The following is a 9,012-nucleotide window of genomic DNA, read 5'->3' as shown; positions in this document are numbered from 1 at the left end:
TCACTGATGGGTGGAAGTGGTTTGCACCTACCCATTGAGCCTTGCGGAGCACTCACTCAGGGTTTGGAGTCGGTATCTGGATTAAAAATCCCATGCCTCGACTGGGATCCGAACCCAGTACCTACCAGCCTGTAGACCGATGGCCTAACCACGACGCATAATACAGAGCCGAAGGGAAGTTTCGAAAAACTCGCAATGAATAAATGAACAACTGTCAGTGGCGAGTCCAGCGTGAAATCGAACAGCGGTAACAACGAGGCTGTGAGGCTGGCGATGGAGACGGGGGTTGGGTGATGTTGTGTATCTTAATTCTGCAATTTGTAGATATTGCTATGACTGGCAGGGACAGATGCAGGATTTTTCAAGGTAGTGGGTGCAACGTTTGAAAAGGTCACATACAGTATTCAAAAGTAAACTAACCTGTATTATTTATATAGTAATCATCCTCAGAAATATTAAGCTGAAAACTGTAAACATATTCCCCGCTAAAAAACAATAAATGCATTATTTTCATCTGCTGAACACTGGAGTTTTCAGAACAATTCGAATTTCGGGTGGCGTGGGAGTGACCCTCCAAAACCCTCCTCTTGGATCCACGCTTGCAGTCCTTCGGGAGCAGTTCTAATGCTTACATTAATGCAACAAACTGAACTGAACTGAGATGAATTAGCCTAACGAACATTTCTTGTATTCTTTATTAATATATGTTGGCATAGTAGGGGGAGGGAGAGGGGGCATGGGGCAATGATCGCCAAACACCCTTCTTCACGACAACATCTGTTATATGTACCTGTCGCACCATAACACGACTATCTAACAGTGTGGGTTCCTCCTGCCAATATGGGTGCCCCTCCTCAATATAAAATACTGGCTACGCCGATGCCTAAGCACCCCACCTCTTACTTCATCGGTCATTATAAAGAAACAATTAAAGCCGCACACCCTAGTTCCATCCAGCGAAAATAAATTATAATTTGTTTAATCTACAAACCTGTAACACACTTAGATCACGTTTTTATCAAATGGAGTGAAAAAACTGGTTTTATATCGATAAATACCATGGGAATCCCCATGTCCCAATTGCTTGAAATAATTTTGAAAGTTAGTATTCTGATGTCACCGGTAGAAGCACAACAATGCCTACGTCACGACAAATTTCACAGACTTGGGGTTCGTTCGTTTCACCTCTCCTGGACATGTTCCAACTGTTCTGTCCTGGTTGTATCCCCTCTCCAGATATCGTAAGACTTAGCAAAATTATTGGTTTTAAGGGTTTGTAACGTTTTGTATTGAGACACTTACTTGTTTGAACTTTATTGTTACTGAAAATGTTCACGAACTGTGAAGAAAAATCTCACAAATGAACAACAACAAATCGGATGTTGATTGCGCGAACCGTGCACGAGAAAACAAACCGAACCAAAATGATAACGGTCACGTGATATACCAACGTCTGTGACATTGAAATGGAAATATCCCCTCTAAAAATAGATTGGACCTCGCTTGCTTAACGGTTTTTTCTCGACAACACGTCTTGTAAAAAAATGCAAAAAATGCATTTCGTGGTTTTACAAACATCAGGATTACCAAAAAGCACTTCAGGTGAATGGAAATGTGTATTCTAAATAATAAAATGTAAGTAAAGTGCAATTTTATTTGTGAAAAATGGGGTTTAATAGCGAGAAACAACGCCGTAATGGTTAACAAATAAACGTAACTAGGGTGTGTCCTTTTAAACAAACAAACAATCAATCACGTACCTCTGTTGATATATCCAACCAGTGGAACAGAACAGCACAGTAGTTAAATGTCATAATTGGGTACTATTCGATCCATGCAGGTATTTTATATTTATACACATTTATAATAAATATGATTATAAATGTCAAACAGCGATCTTTTCACACATTTCTGAAGTTAAACTATATTCAGACGAATGCACGTAGTATCGCTTTGACATCAATAAGCATATTAAAACGTCAAAGCATTGTTGACGTCACGTCAAACGAATGTTAACGTAATTATGGTAGCGGCTTCGGCAATTTTTGTAACTTAACGAAGAATGTCGAAATACCACTGAAATGCGAACCTCTAATACCCTACCACTGAAATCGCCCCTAACAGGGAATAAAACTAGCGCAGAACTATGTACAGTAACAATCCATTGTCTGTCATCGGCAGGATTGAGGATGCAAAAAAAAAAAAAAAAAACATTAAAGGGACATACCCTAGTGTTTAAACACTTCGGAATGTTTTTGACTATTAGACCCGTTTTTGATAACTGAAATCATACTTTACTTAGATTTTACTGGTTAGATGATCTATTTCCGTACATTTGGGTCTTCCTGGTGTTTTTAATATCACAAAATGCATTTCTCATAGTTTTAAAAACGCACGTGCGTCTGAGAAATAACAGTTATAGAGTCGAATTTTAGTCTACTTTTAGAGGGCATTTCACCATTTCCAAGTCACAAACTCATGTTTCACTCAATTGTAACTTTATTCAAATGTGTTACAGGTTTGTAGATTAACTAAACTTAGTGTTAATTTTCACGGGTTGAAACTAGGCTCTGTTCCTTTAAGTACATAGAAATATTCGTTCATAAAATAGCAGCCAGTTCTTTGTCAAATTCAAAATGTAATGTCACGTCTTAACCTGTCGGTCATCTTTATTGGATGTTTTAACAGAATACATTTTTATAGTAGTAAATAAAATTATTGGGATGTATTTTTATTGTTGGGAGGGATAGGGGTAATTAATTAATGGTAAAAAAAAAATGATATGTTGGTCATTATACAACTCTAAGTGAATATATCTTAACGCTGCAATCATGGGGGTTTATATATATTATTTAATAATTTATAATAGATCATGCTTTTCGTCTGCATCGGCGAGTCTATGATTTCTTATAAAATATACAAGACAACAAAAATAGATTCTGGATACTATTAAAAGGATTCCTAATTTAGGTGTTTGCTCATTAATTTGTTGAGCTTTGAATAAGGTACAACATTTGTTTCAGTGAAAAATAATATTAAGTAGCTACTGTGAAGCATAAATTAAAAATATATAGTGGTCATAGCAGGTTTGTCATGGGTCCCCTATAACCCCCCTCTCAACTCTGTATCAACTCTCTCTCCAGTCTTAGCTCGTCTGACTGTCTGTCTGCCTATCTGTCTGTCTCTTTGAGTGTGTGTTTATGTGCACGTGCGTATAGTGCGTCATTGTGTGTGTATCACTGTGTGTACTGATGTATGAATATCCAATCTAATTAAAATTAGCTCCACTGGTTAATTACTATTACCTGTGGATCTAGCAGCACCCCGTTGGAGCTCATGTCCAGTTGACCTTTCATTCGACCAATCCAAACCTTACTTGCAAAATCATGCCAGTGATTTGAAAAGAATTTGAAAACATTCGGGATTATGCCGAGGGTATACGAAATGATTCGGGTGAATTACGAAGTATGCCGGAAACTAATTTTAATATAAAATCCAGAGTTTATTACTGCACTTTTCCCCCTGTTTTTTAATGTTGAAATAGACCAACAAGTTCGCCTATTACATAAATAATCTCGCCCGATATTTTTAGAATTTGTATGCTCCCGAATAACGCTATAAAGGCAAAGTGTAATTGGTCAATATTTAAATTGTTATTTATAGATAAATGTCACCTGGACATGGGAATCCACGCAATGCTGTTAGATCTACTGGCAAACCAATAGAGCTAATTTTAATCAGATTGGGTCATAGCAAGCTTGTGACCAGTAATGTTTTCCAAAGGAAGGATCATGAGTCCCCTATGACCCACCTCCCTCTCAACTCTGTATCAACTCTCTCTCCAGTCTTAACTTGTCTGACCGACTGTCTGCCTATCTATCTGTCTCTTTGTGTGTGTGTTTATATGCACGTGCGTATAGTGCGTCATTATGTGTGTATCACTGTATGTATTGATGTATGAATATCTATATATTGTATGTACATACACAGATATTAACGCACTGGCACAGGGGATAATTAAATCCTTTTTGGCCTCACAATGTATGTATTTATGTATGTATGTATGTATGTATGTATGTATGTATGTATGTATGTATTTATACCCCACTTCCGGTCTCGTTGTCATGGTTTCTTTTGTTAAAATTGTAGGTGTATTCACCCTTACACCTACACTTTTCCTCCAAAAGTGTACATGTATTATAATACACTTACACTTTTGGAGGAAAAGTGTAGGTGTAACATGATACACCTACACATTTACTTTAACTGCACCTGTTGAATGGATCCACCAAGGTGGTTCGATCCTGCGACGCAAGCACCTCAGGCGAGCACTCCACCGACTGAGCTAAACCCGTCCGCGCCCAGCCAAAAAGAGAATTGCAAAAGATAGACATACTTGATGATGAGAGGTAAAAATGTTGAGCGCTGGACATAATAAATCAATAGCACGAGATAATGTTTACAGTAGCAGCAAGGGATCTTTTATGTGCACTTTGATGGGCCTTGGATATACCAGTCATGGGACACTGGTTGGGAAGGAATAAAACATTCACAAAATAATCCACTGAGGAGATTCATTCCTATAACCAAAGATCCTCAAGTGAACACTCTACCGACATCTAGATCCCACTCCCTTGAGATAATAAGTCAAAATTAAGATAATAAGTCGAGAGTTCGAGATCTTTAAAGTGAAAAAAATATATAACTTTGTGTCCTAAATATACAACTGTAGTTACTGGTAGTCCGTTAAAAAAAAAAAAAAAAAAAAAACAACATTTTTTTTTTACATTTTTATATTTTATATTTTACATAATAAAAACACTCCCGATAAATACTCTCATACTGGTTATGGGCCATGGAATGTGCTTTCCTGTTTATGGGAAAGTGCATATATAAAAGATCCCTTGCTGCATTAGAAAAATGTACCGAGTGTCCTCTGATGACGTATCAGAATTACTACCGTTGACAACAAAAGGGCTCTAATGGTGTCGTTAAACAAAAACCGAAAATAAACTTGTATCTCACCAGACCGATCTCGTATTAAATGCATTAAAATATGTTTTATGTTATAAAATAAATAATTTGTAATGTAAAATTGAAGAATGATGTAGTTCTTTAAAAAATAAATTGAACACCTGGAGTTCTTTATATATTGCAGATGAGCAGTCGCATAGCCCGGCCCGTACGTATTAGTATGGTCCGCGGTACGGTGGCCGCATAGATAGTCTCGCTCGATATTTTTTTAGAATTTGAAAGAATGAAAGAAAGAAATGTTTTATTTAACGACGCACTCAACACATTTTATTTACGGTTATATGGCGTCAGACAGGACCACACAGATTTTGAGAGGAAACCCGCTGTCGCCACTACATGGGTTACTCTTTCCGATTAGCAGCAAGGGATCTTTTATTTGCGCTTCCCACAGGCAGGATAGCACAAACCATGGCCTTTGTTGAACCAGTTATGGATCACTGGTCGGTGCAAGTGGTTTACACCTACCCACTGAGCCTTGCGGAGCACTCACTCAGGGTTTGGAGCCCATGCCTCAACTGGGATCCGAACCCTGTACCTACCAGCCTATAGACCGATGGCCTAACCACGACGCCACCGAGGTTGGTTTAGAATTTGAATGCTCCCAAATAATGTTATAAAAGGCCAAGTATGATTGGTCGATATTTAAATTGTTATTTACAGAAAAAATGTCACCTAGACATGGGAGTCCACGCAATGCTGTTAGATCTACTGGTAGATCACGAACAACTGAAATAGACAGTTTCACTGCCTCAGAACAAAATGTGAGGCTCACGACGTATGATCCGCGTTATTTTCGTTTCATTATTTACTACTTTCTAGTTATTGATTTTATTTGCCATAGAACTAATATAATAATTAACTCGACACTTACTGGTGTATCGATGAATATTCCAACAGTTTTGGTCGTGAGAACATCCTCGACTTCGCCTCGGAGGCCTCACGACCAACATTGTAGGGATATTCACCGACACACCTCGTAAAGTGTGGGCATAACTATTACTATGTGTATGTGTGTTTGTTGTGTTTTGAATGTTACACGGCATACTCAAAATAAGCTGATTTTATAAGTTTTGCTCCATTTAAAATAATACAAATTACAGCCGCAATATTTTAACACTGATTTAAATATTTGTTTGAAAGTTTATTTGAGGAACGACTGCCGACAGCAAAAAAAAAAAAAAAAAAAAAAAAAAAAAAACATAAAAGTAAAACAATAAAAGAAACTGTCGAATCATTTATATAATCATTTTTCTGAAGGATACAAAACGTTTTTATTCCTTTTTTAGATTATGCAAATGAGCTATGTTTAATATATAAAGCGTCCAGGTATGTAGAGCAGCGTTGTTAGTTGGATGCCTCAAAGAAAGTCAGGTGAGAACATATTTTCTTTAATATCCTCATCTTTATTCATGTCGTTATTATTTGCTTTTCCCTCGGCTAATTTTTAAATATTTACTTTGATTCTGGCAATTAAGTTAAATATTGTTTTATTGAACGACACCGCTAGAGCAGTAATTGATAATTCTGATATATAGTCTTAGAGAGGAAATCTACTTTTTTTTTCATTAGTAGCAAGGGTTCTTTCAATCTGTTTAAAATTAGCTCCACTTCAATCAGATTGAGGATCTTTTATATACACTTTACCACAGATAGGACAACACATTCCACGGCCTTTGATATACCAGTCGTAATGGACTCATTGGGACGGGAAAACCCCAATCAGAGATGCATGGACAGAGAACAGGACAACCGATTCTGAGAGAGAGAGAGAGAGAGAGAGAGAGAGAGAGAGAGAGAGAGAGAGAGAGAGAGAGAGAGAGAGAGAGAGAGAGAGAGAGAGAGAGAGAGGAGAGAGACAGAGAGAGAGAGAGACAGAGAGAGAGAGAGACTGGGCGAGAGAGAGAGAGAGAGGGGAGAGAGAGACAGAGAGACAGAGAGAGAGAGAGAGAGAGAGAGAGAGAGACTGGGCGAGAGAGAGAGAGAGAGAGAGAGAGAGAGAGAGAGAGAGAGAGAGAGAGAGAGACAGAGAGAGAGAGAGCGAGAGAGAGGGGAGAGAGAGAGAGAGAGAGGGAGGGAGAGGGAGGGAGAGAGAGGAGAGAGAGAGAGAGAGAGAGAGAGAGAGAGAGAGAGAGAGAGAGAGAGAGAGAGAGAGAGGAGAGAGAGAGAGAGAGAGAGAGCGAGAGAGAGAGAGAGAGAGAGAGAGAGAGAGAGAGAGAGAGAGAGGGCGAGAGAGAGAGAGAGAGAGAGAGAGAGAGAGAGAGAGAGAGAGAGAGAGAGAGAAGGAGAGAGGCTAAAAGAGAATAAGAGAAGAAGGAAGAAGAAGAAGAAAAGAATGATAATAATAAGAAGAAAAAGACGAAGACGACGATAACACCCAGTCTATAGCTCTAACACTAAGCTATATCCCGCCCATTTGTACGTTCAGAATTAGAATTTCAAATAATGTTTACACTTAGTATGTATACACATGGTAAAGCGGTGTCTCCTTGTCGGCTCCCTATTTTATATATTAAAAATAAGCTCATTAGCTGATTGGTGTACGTTTTGTGAAATGTATGAGTTCACATTATTATTATGAAAGGAAGTTAGTTGCCTATGTTTAAACAGAATGTGCCAAATATGAAATATATGTAGTGAAACGGTTTGGGCATGAATAATAATAATAATAATAATAATAATAATAATAATAATAGCAATGAAGAAGAAGAAAAGAAGATGATGAAGATAAAGATAAAGATGAAGAAAACGAAGAAGAAGAAAAACAAAACAAAGAAAAAGAAGAAACCGTAATAATTCCTGAAAAGTTATTGGTCTTGCCGTCCCACGCCATATTATATTATCTCAGCTATTTTGTTTCTCTACATATTTTTGATATCCATACATGCACGTGTATATGGAAACGATGTCAAGCACTTTACTCATTGTTCTGAGTATGGCTTTAACTTTGTATTTTATTGACTTTCACGGATGTTTCCAAAACCCCAATGAATTGTTTTAAATTAACATTTATTACAAAATTTAACACTGAAAACAGACAGCCGTAAATGCAAACTCTTTAAACTACGTGACTTCATATCGTGTGATTGTCAAATCGTGATGACTTTTTATTTAGTACGGAAAATGTCATTGGTTTTTAATCGCCAAATCGTTATTAATACTTTACGTTACACCAATACATAATGGTTTCTTAGTGAGAAAGTAAGTTTTTTATTTCCCCGGTTATGAGTGCCCGCAGGGGTAATAAAATTGTTGTTTCTCTTGTAACCCGCCCTACCAGGAAACGTTTCTGATCTGAATGTAAAATTGCAAATATAAAAATGTCTTTGCCGTTATAAAATTACATCTATTGAAGGAAATACTTCGGCAGGCGTTTCTTTCTTATCTGACTTGCCGTACAGCATATTAAAAAACAAATTCATTTACATTCGGGATGGAGCGGAATCTAACACAGCTGGTATTAAAGAAAGAAATGTTTTATTTAACGACGCACGGAACACATTTTATTTACGGTTATATGGCGTCAGACATATGGTTTAAGGACCACACAAATATTGAGAGAGGAAACCCGCTGTCGCCACTTCATGGGACCTTTTTTCGATTAGCAGCAAGGGATCTTTTATATGCACCATCCCATAGACAGGATAACACATACCACGGCCTTTGATATACCAGTCGTGGTGTACTGGCTGGAACGAAAAATAGCCCAATGGGCCCACCGACGGGGATCGATCCCAGACCGACCGCGCATCGAGCGAGCGCTGTACCACTGGGCTACGTCCCGCCCCAGAGTTGGTATAGAGTGCTCGCGTGGTGGAGCGGAATCTAATACAGTCGGTCTAGAGTGCTCGCGGTGAGCGGAATCTAATACAGTCGGTATAGAGTGCTCGCGTGGTGGAGCGGAATCTAATACAGTCGGTATAGAGTGCTCGCGTGGTGGAGCGGAATCTAATACAGTCGGTATAGAGTGCTCACGTGAGG

The sequence above is a fragment of the Gigantopelta aegis genome, chromosome 2 (assembly GCF_016097555.1).
Source record: "Gigantopelta aegis isolate Gae_Host chromosome 2, Gae_host_genome, whole genome shotgun sequence".
Lineage (NCBI taxonomy): Eukaryota > Metazoa > Mollusca > Gastropoda > Neomphalida > Peltospiridae > Gigantopelta > Gigantopelta aegis.
Note: the sequence above shows the minus strand (reverse complement) of the source record.